The sequence below is a fragment of the Phyllobates terribilis genome, unplaced genomic scaffold (genome assembly GCF_046119375.1).
Source record: "Phyllobates terribilis strain yellow unplaced genomic scaffold, ASM4611937v1 Scaffold_12__6_contigs__length_324123572, whole genome shotgun sequence".
Classification (NCBI taxonomy): domain Eukaryota; kingdom Metazoa; phylum Chordata; class Amphibia; order Anura; family Dendrobatidae; genus Phyllobates; species Phyllobates terribilis.
Genome location: NW_027362772.1, coordinates 78690513 through 78699559, shown reverse-complemented (window position 1 = coordinate 78699559; position 9047 = coordinate 78690513).

Genomic DNA, 9047 nt, shown 5'->3' with positions numbered 1-9047 from the left:
TCAGTTCAGCCTATTTCTTGTGCACTGCAGCTATTCCGCAGCGTTGATCCAGGGGAACGCAAAAAAAAACAAAACAAAAAAAATAAAAACATGCGGTATAGGCCAATTGACATCATTGAGGAAAAAATTCACTTCCCGACACCAATCTGGATTAATTAACTATCACTAAGCATAAGATGCAATTTTATTGTTCTCAAGAAAGGCGTCCAGGCCTCTCTTGAACTCATTAAGTGAGTTGGACATCACCACTTCCTCTCCCAGAGAGTTCCAGAGTCTCACGGCTCTGACCGTAAAGAATCCCCTTCTATGCTGGTGCAGGAACCTCCTTTCCTCCAGACGAATAGTGTGCCCTCTCGTCTTAGTCACCATCCTTGGTATAAACAGGTCATGGGAGAGATCTCTGTACTGCCCCCTGATGTATTTATACATGTTTATGAGGTCTCCCCTAAGCCTTCTCTTTTCCAACGTAAATAGGCCTAATTTTGACAACCTCTCTGGGTATTCTAGTCCCTCCATTCCCTTTATTACCTTAGTCGCCCTCCTTTGTACCCTCTCTAGCTCCAATATGTCTTTCCTGAGCACCGGAGCCCAGAACTGTGCACAATATTCTAAGTGCGGCCTTACCAGCGCTTTATACAGAGGAAGAACAATGTTCTCATCATATGCCCCTATTCCTCTTCTGATGCATGCCATGACTCTATTTGCCTTCGCAGCTGCTGCCTGACACTGGGCACTCCAATTTAATTTGCTATTAACCAAGACGCCCAGGTCCTTCTCCATGTCAGATTTCCCCAACGGTTTCCCATTTAATATGTATGGGTGACTGCTGTTTTTCTTTCCCATGTGCATGACCTTACATTTATCGGCATTGAACCCCATTTGCCATTTTTTGGCCCAACTCCCCAATTTATCTAAATCTTCCTGTAGCTGTGCCCTATCCTCATCTGTATTAACTACTTTACAAAGTTTAGTATCATCTGCAAATATTGCTATTTTACTATGCAACCCTTCCACTAGATCATTAATAAATATATTAAATAATATAGGGCCCAAGACAGACCCTTGAGGCACCCCGCTAGTAACCCTGACACACCCTGAGCTTACTCCATTGATAACCACCCTCTGCTTTCTATCACTCAGCCAGCTATTTACCCACTTGCACACATTATCCCCCAGACCAAGCATTCTCATTTTATATACCAACCTTTTGTGTGGCACGGTATCAAACGCTTTGGAGAAGTCAAGGTATACAACATCCACTGACTCTCCCCGGTCCAGCTGTGAGCTCACCTCCTCGTCTAGATGTGAAGTCTGGAGCCCCTTATAACAGCAGTGTGGATGTGTAGTCTGGAGCCCCCTATAGCAGCAGTCTGAATGTGTAGTCTGGAGCCCCCTATAACAGCAGGCTGAATTGTAGTCTGGAGCCCTCTATAACAGTAGAATAGATGTGTAGTCTGGAGCCCTCTATAACAGAAGTCTGAATGTGTAGTCTGGAGCCCCCTATATCAGCAGTCTAGATGTGTAGTCTGGAGCCCCCTATAACAGCAGTCTGGATGTGTAGTCTGGAGCCCCCTATAACAGCAGTGTGGATGTGTAGTCTGGAGCCCCCTATAGCAGCAGTCTGAATGTGTAGTCTGGAGCCCCCTATAACAGCAGTCTGAATATGTAGTCTGGAGCCCTCTATAACAGTAGAATAGATGTGTAGTCTGGAGCCCTCTATAACAGAAGTCTGAATGTGTAGTCTGGAGCCCCCTATATCAGCAGTCTGAATGTGTAGTCTGGAGCCCCCTATAACAGAAGTCTGAATGTGTAGTCTGGAGTCGCATATAACAGTAGTCTGGATGTGTAGTCTGGAGCCCCAATATAACAGCAATCTGGATGTGTAGTCTGGAGCCCACTAGAACAGCAGTCTGAATATGTAGTCTGGAGCCCTCTATAACAGTAGTCTGGATGTGTAGTCTGGAGCCCCCTATAACAGAAGTCTGAATGTGTAGTCTTGAGCCCTCTATAACAGCAGTCTGGATGTGTAGTCTGGAGCAACATATAACAGCAGCCTGGATGTGTAGTCTGGAGCCCCCCTATAACAGCAGTCTGGATGTGTAGTCTGGATCCTCCCTATAACCGCAGTCTAGATGTGTAGTGTGGAGCCCCCTTATAACAGCAGTCAGGATGTGTAGTCTGGAGACCCCTATAACAGCAGTCTAGATGTGTAGTCTGGAGCCCCCTATAACAGCAGTCAGGATGTGTAGTCTGGAGCCCCTTATAACAGCAGTCTGGATGTGTAGTCTGGAGCCCCCCTATAACAGCAGTCTGGATGTGTAGTCTGGAGACCCCCTATAACAGCAGTCTGAATATGTAGTCTGGAGCCCTCTATAACAGCAGTCTAGATGTGTATTCTGGAGCCCCCTATAACAGCAGTCTGGATGTGTAGTCTGGAGCCTCCCTATAACAACAGTCTGAATGTGTAGTCTGGAGCCCCCTATAACAGCAGTCTGGATGTGTAGTCAGGAGCCTCCCTATAACAGCAGTCTGGATGTGTCGTCTGGAGCCCTCTATAACAGCAGTCTAGATGTGTAGTCTGGAGCCCCCCTATAACAGCAGTCTGAATATGTAGTCTGGAGCCCTCTATAACAGCAGTCTGGATGTGTAGTCTGGAGCCCCCCTATAACAGCAGTCTGGATGTGTAGTCTGGAGACCTCTATAACAGCAGTCTGGATGTGTAGTCTGGAGCCCCCCTATAACAGCAGTCTGGATGTGTAGTCTGGAGCCCCCCTATAACAGCAGTCTGGATGTGTAGTCTGGAGCCCTCCTATAACAGCAGTCTGGATGTGTAGTCTGGAGCTCCCTATAACAGCAGTCTGGATGTGTAGTCTGGAGCCCCCTATAACAGCAGTCTGGATGTGTAGTCTGGAGCCCTCTATAACAGCAGTCTAGATGTGTAGTCTGGAGCCCCATATAACAGTAGTCTGGATGTGTAGTCTGTAGCCGACCAATAACAGCAGTCTAGATGTGTTGTCTGGAGCCCCCCTATAACAGCTGTCTGAATGTGTAGTCTGGAGCCCTCTAAAACAGCAGTCTAGATGTGTAGTCTGGAGCCCCATATAACAGCAGTCTGGATGTGTAGTCTGGAGCCCCCTATAACAGCAGTCTAGATGTGTAGTCTGGAGCCCCATATAACAGCAGTCTGGATGTGTAGTCTGGAGCCCCCTATAACAGCAGTCTGGATGTGTAGTCTGGAGCTTCCCTATAACAGCAGTCTGGATGTGTAGTCTGGAGCCCCCCTATAACAGCAGTCTGGATGTGTCATCTGGATCCCTCTATAACAACTGTCTAGATGTGTAGTCTGGAGCCCCATATAACAGCAGTCTGGATGTGTAGTCTGGAGCCCCCTATAACAGTAGTCTGGATGTGTAGTCTGGAGCCCTCCTATAACAGCAGTCTGGATGTGTAGTCTGGAGCCCCCCTATAACAGCAGTCTGGATGTGTAGTCTGGAGCCCCCCTATAACAGCAGTCTGGATGTGTAGCACCCTGAGGATTCGGCTGCTACAGGGGTATTGCGCCTCAACCCAGAGGTGTGATATTCCACTCCCGGGTAAGGATGGAGTGTGGGACTGAGCTCAGAGAGCTGCATGCACTACACACATCCCATTTCCGGAGGGCAGACCAACGGTACTCCCACTTAGAAATGTGCAGGTACGACCGAGTCTGTCCTTGGCTGGAGTGGGAGGGGGGTGGAACATCCCAAGTAGTGTAGGGGCAGATAGGGGGAGCAGCCTGGGTAAAGATAGGAGCTCATTGGGTGCTGGTCACCTGAGCTCACACATAGAGGGAGTATTTAAGGTGGGCACCATCTAAGATCAGGGTCAGTTTGCCACGGTCAGTCAGTTTGCCACAGTCAGTCAGTCTGTGACAGTCAGTCAGTCTGTGAGAAGTCAGAGGAAGAGGAGCAGAGCAGCCCCAGAGAGAGAGAGAGGAGAAAGAGAGACCCAGAGGGTGAAAGAAAAGGAACTCTGAGAACCCACATACAAACACAGGGTGAAGAGTTGGCAAAAGGGTACCGGATCCCAAACTGGTGGGGGCTAAAGCACACCTCAGCCAGAGACCGGAGGCCGTGGGCAGGATCTGCCACGGCCACCTACCACATCCACCCTGAAGGCAAACCACGTGTAGGGTCAGGGAACCCAAGGCCAAGGGCTTCCCAACAGAAGGCCCGAGGGAGCTGGACCTAGGTGGATCCCTGGTGGGGACGGCCAGAAGACAGGACAGGAAGGAGGGCTCAGGGTCACGCTCCGGACTTGCTTGGGGGTTGGCTGAATCCAGGACCTGGTGGACGCAGCACGGCTCGGGTGGTCACTTGAAGCTGGAGTGACCGGAATATCTGCAGTAAGTAAACACCCTGAACTGCACAACCCGACTCTGTCTTTACTTATCATCGACGCTGCACCACCACAACCCCCATCCTCTGCACCTGACCCCCTGAGGCCATACCCCTCCCGTTGGGGGTTATACCATCTAAAGCTGCACCAACACCATCGGCCTCAGCGGACCCTGCTGCAGCGGCGGCCGTAGTGAACGCAATCCAACGGGTGGCGTAGTCGACATAAAGAACTTTGTAACATCTGTAGGACTGCCACATACTCTGAGCTTGACACCCTGGACACGGACCGGGTCACAGCCACTCGGAGACTACAACCCCCATCTGATCCGGCTCCGGGTATTCCCCTAAAGAATATGGCCCAGGGGGCGCGTCAGATGTGTAGTCTGGAGCCCTCTATAACAGCAGTCTGGATGTGTAGTCTGGAGCCCTCCTATAACAGCAGTCCGGATGTGTAGTCTGGAGCCCCCCTATAACAGCAGTCTAGATGTGTAGTCTGGAGCCCCATATAACAGCAGTCTGCATGTGTAGTCTGTAGCCGACCAATAATAGCAGTCTAGATGTGTTGTCTGGAGCCCCCCTATAACAGCAGTCTGAATGTGTAGTCTGGAGCCCTCTATAACAGCAGTCTAGATGTGTAGTCTGGAGCCCCCCTATAACAGCAGTCTGGATATGTAGTCTGGATCCTCCCTATAACAGCAGTCTAGATGTGTAGTCTGGAGCCCCCCCCCCCCCCCCCATAACAGCAGTCTGGATGTGTTGTCTGGATCCTCCCTATAACAGCAATCTGAATGTGTAGTCTGGAGCCCTCTATAACAGCAGTCTGGATGTGTAGTCTGAAGCCCCCTATAACAGCTGTCTGGATGTGTAGTCTGGAGCCCACTATAACAGCAGTCTGGATGTGAAGTCTGGAGCTCCCCTATAACAGCAGTCTGGATCTATAGTATGGTGCCTCCCTATAACAGCAGTCTGGGTGTGTAGTCTGGAGCCCTCTATAACAGCAGTCTGGATGTGTAGTCTGGAGTCCCATATAACAGCAGTCTGGATGTGTAGTCTGGGGCCCCCCTATAACAGCAGTCTGGATCTATAGTATGGTGCCTCCCTATAACAGCAGTCTGGGTGTGTAGTCTGGAGCCCTCTATAACAGCAGTCTGGATGTGTAGTCTGGAGTCCCATATAACAGCAGTCTGGATGTGTAGTCTGGAGCCCTCTATAACAGCAGTCTGGATGTGTAGTCTGGAGTCCCATATAACAGCAGTCTGGATGTGTAGTCTGGAGCCCCCTATAACAGCAGTCTAGATGTGTAGTCTGGAGCCCCATATAACAGCAGTCTGGATGTGTAGTCTGGAGCCCACCTATAACAGCAGTCTGGATGTGTAGGCTGGAGCCCCCCTATAACAGCAGTCTGAATATGTAGTCTGGAGCCCCCCTATAACAGCAGTCTAAATGTGTAGTCTGGAGCCCCCTATAACAGCAGTCTGAATGTGTAGTCTGGAGACCTCTTTTACAGTAGTCTGGATGTGTATTCTGGAGCCCCCCTATAACAGCAGTCTGGATGCGTAGTCTGGAGACCTCTATAACAGCAGTCTGGATGTGTAGTCTGGAGCCCTCCTATAACAGCAGTCTGGATGTGTAGTCTGGAGCCCTCTATAACAGCAGTCTAGATGTGTAGTCTGGAGCCCCATATAACAGCAGTCTGGATGTGTAGTCTGGAGCCCCATATAACAGCAGTCTGGATGTGTAGTCTGGAGCCCCATATAACAGCAGTCTGGATGTGTAGTCTGTAGCCGACCAATAACAGCAGTCTAGATGTGTTGTCTGGAGCCCCCTATAACAGCAGTCTGTATGAGTAGTCTGGAGCTTCCCTATAACAGCAGTCTGGATGTGTAGTCTGGAGCCCCCCTATAACAGCAGTCTGGATGTGTCATCTGGAGCCCTCTATAACAGCTGTCTAGATGTGTAGTCTGGAGCCCCCTATAACAGCAGTCTGTATGAGTAGTCTGGAGCTTCCCTATAACAGCAGTCTGGATGTGTAGTCTGGAGCCCCCCTATAACAGCAGTCTGGATGTGTCATCTGGAGCCCTCTATAACAGCTGTCTAGATGTGTAGTCTGGAGCCCCATATAACAGCAGTCTGGATGTGTAGTCTGGAGCCCCCCTATAACAGTAGTCTGGATGTGTAGTCTGGAGCCCTCTATAACAACAGTCTGGATGTGTAGTCTGGAGCCCTCCTATAACAGCAGTCTGGATGTGTAGTCTGGAGCCCCCCTATAACAGCAGTCTGGATGTGTAGTCTGGAGCCCCCCTATAACAGCAGTCTGGATGTGTAGTCTGGAGCCCTCTATAACAGCAGTCTGGATGTGTAGTCTGGAGCCCTCCTATAACAGCAGTCCGGATGTGTAGTCTGGAGCCCCCCTATAACAGCAGTCTAGATGTGTAGTCTGGTGCCCCATATAACAGCAGTCTGCATGTGTAGTCTGTAGCCGACCAATAATAGCAGTCTAGATGTGTTGTCTGGAGCCCCCCTATAACAGCAGTCTGAATGTGTAGTCTGGAGCTCTCTATAACAGCAGTCTGGATGTGTAGTCTGGATCCTCCATATAACAGCAGTCTAGATGTTTAGTCTGGAGCCCCCCCCCAATAACAGCAGTCTGGATGTGTTGTCTGGATCCTCCCTATAACAGCAATCTGAATATGTAGTCTGGAGACCCTCTATAACAGCAGTCTGGATGTGTAGTCTGGAGCCCTCTATAACAGCAGTCTAGATGTGTAGTCTGGAGCCCCATATAACAGCAGTCTGGATGTGTAGTCTGGAGCCCCCCTATAACAGCAGTCTGGATGTGTAGGCTGGAGCCCCCCTATAACAGCAGTCTGAATATGTAGTCTGGAGCCCCCCTATAACAGCAGTCTAGATGTGTAGTCTGGAGCCCCCTATAACAGCAGTCTGAATGTGTAGTCTGGAGACCTCTATTACAGTAGTCTGGATGTGTAGTCTGGAGCCCCCTATAACAGCAGTCTGGATGTGTAGTCTGGAGTCCCGTATGTAAGCAGTCTGGATGCGTAGTCTGGAGCCCCCCTATATCAGCAGTCTGGATGTGTAGTCTGGAGCCCCTCTATAACAGCAGTCTGAATGTGTAGTCTGGAGCCCTCTATAAAAGCAGTCCGGATGTGTAGTCTGGAGCCCCCCTATAACAGCAGTCTGGATGTGTAGTCTGGAGCTCCCTATAACAGCAGTCTGGATGTGTAGTCTGGAATCCCCCTATAAAAGCAGTCTGGATGTGTAGTCTGGAGCCCCCTATAACAGCAGTCTGGATGTGTATTCTGGAGCCCCTTATAACAGCAGTCTGGTTGTGAAGTCTGGACCCCACTATAACAGCAGTCTGGATGTATAGTCTAGTGCCCCCCTATAACAGCAGTCTGGATTTGTAGTCTAGTGCCCCCCTATTACAGCAGTCTGATGTGTAGTCTGGAGCCCCCTATAACAGCAGTCTGGATGTGTAGTCTGGATGTGTAGTCTAATGCCCCCGTATAACAGCAGTCTGATGTGTAGTCTGGAGCCCCCTATATCAGCAGTCTGAATGTGTAGTCTGGAGCCCTCTATAACAGCAGTCTGGATGTGCAGTCTGGAGCTCCCTATAACAGCAGTCAGGATGTGTAGTCTGGAGCCCCCTATAACAGCAGTCTGGATGTGCAGTCTGGAGCCCCCCTTTAACAGCAGTCTGGATGTGTGGTCTGAAGCCCCCTATAACAGCAGTGTGGATGTGTAGTCTGGAGCCCCCTATAACAGCAGTCTGGATGTGTAGTCTGGAGCCCCCCTATAACAGCAGTCTGGAGGTGTAGTCTGGAGCCCTCTATAATAGCAGTCTAGATGTGTGGTCTGGAGCCCCCTATAACAGTAGTCTGGATGTGTAGTCTGGAGCTCCCTATAACAGCAGTCTGGATGTGTAGTCAGGAAGCCCCCTATAACAGCAGTCTGGATGTGTAGTCTGGAGCCCCCTATAACAGCAGTCTGGATGTGTAGTCTGGAGCCTCCCTAGAATAGCAGTCTGGATGTGTAGTCCAGTGCCCCCCTATAACAGCAGTCTGGATGTGTAGACTAGTGCCCCCCTATAACAGCAGTCTGGATGTCTAGTCTGGAGCCCCCTATAACAGCAGTTTGGATGTGTAGTCTGGAGCCCCCTATAACAGCAGTCTGAATGTATAGTCTGGAGCCCCCTATATCAGCAGTCTGATGTGTAGTCTGGAGCCCTCTATAACAGCAGTGTGTATGTGTAGTCTGGAGCCCCCCTTTAACAGCAGTCTGGATGTGTAGTCTAATGCCCCCCTATAACAGCAGTCTGATGTGTAGTCTGGAGCCCCCTATATCAGCAGTCTGAATGTGTAGTCTGGAGCCCCATATAACAGCAGTCTGGATGTGTAGTCTGGAGCCCCCTATAACAGCAGTCTAGATGTGTTAGTCTGGAGCCCCCCTTTAACAGCAGTCTGGATGTGTGGTCTGGAGCCCCCTATAACAGCAGTCTGGATGTGTAGTCTGGAGCCCCCTATAACAGCAGTCTGGATGTGTAGTCTGGAGCCCCCCTATAACAGCAGTCTGGAGGTGTAGTCTGGAGCCCTCCATAATAGCAGTCTAGATGTGTGGTCTGGAGCCCCCTATAACAGTAGTCTGGATGTG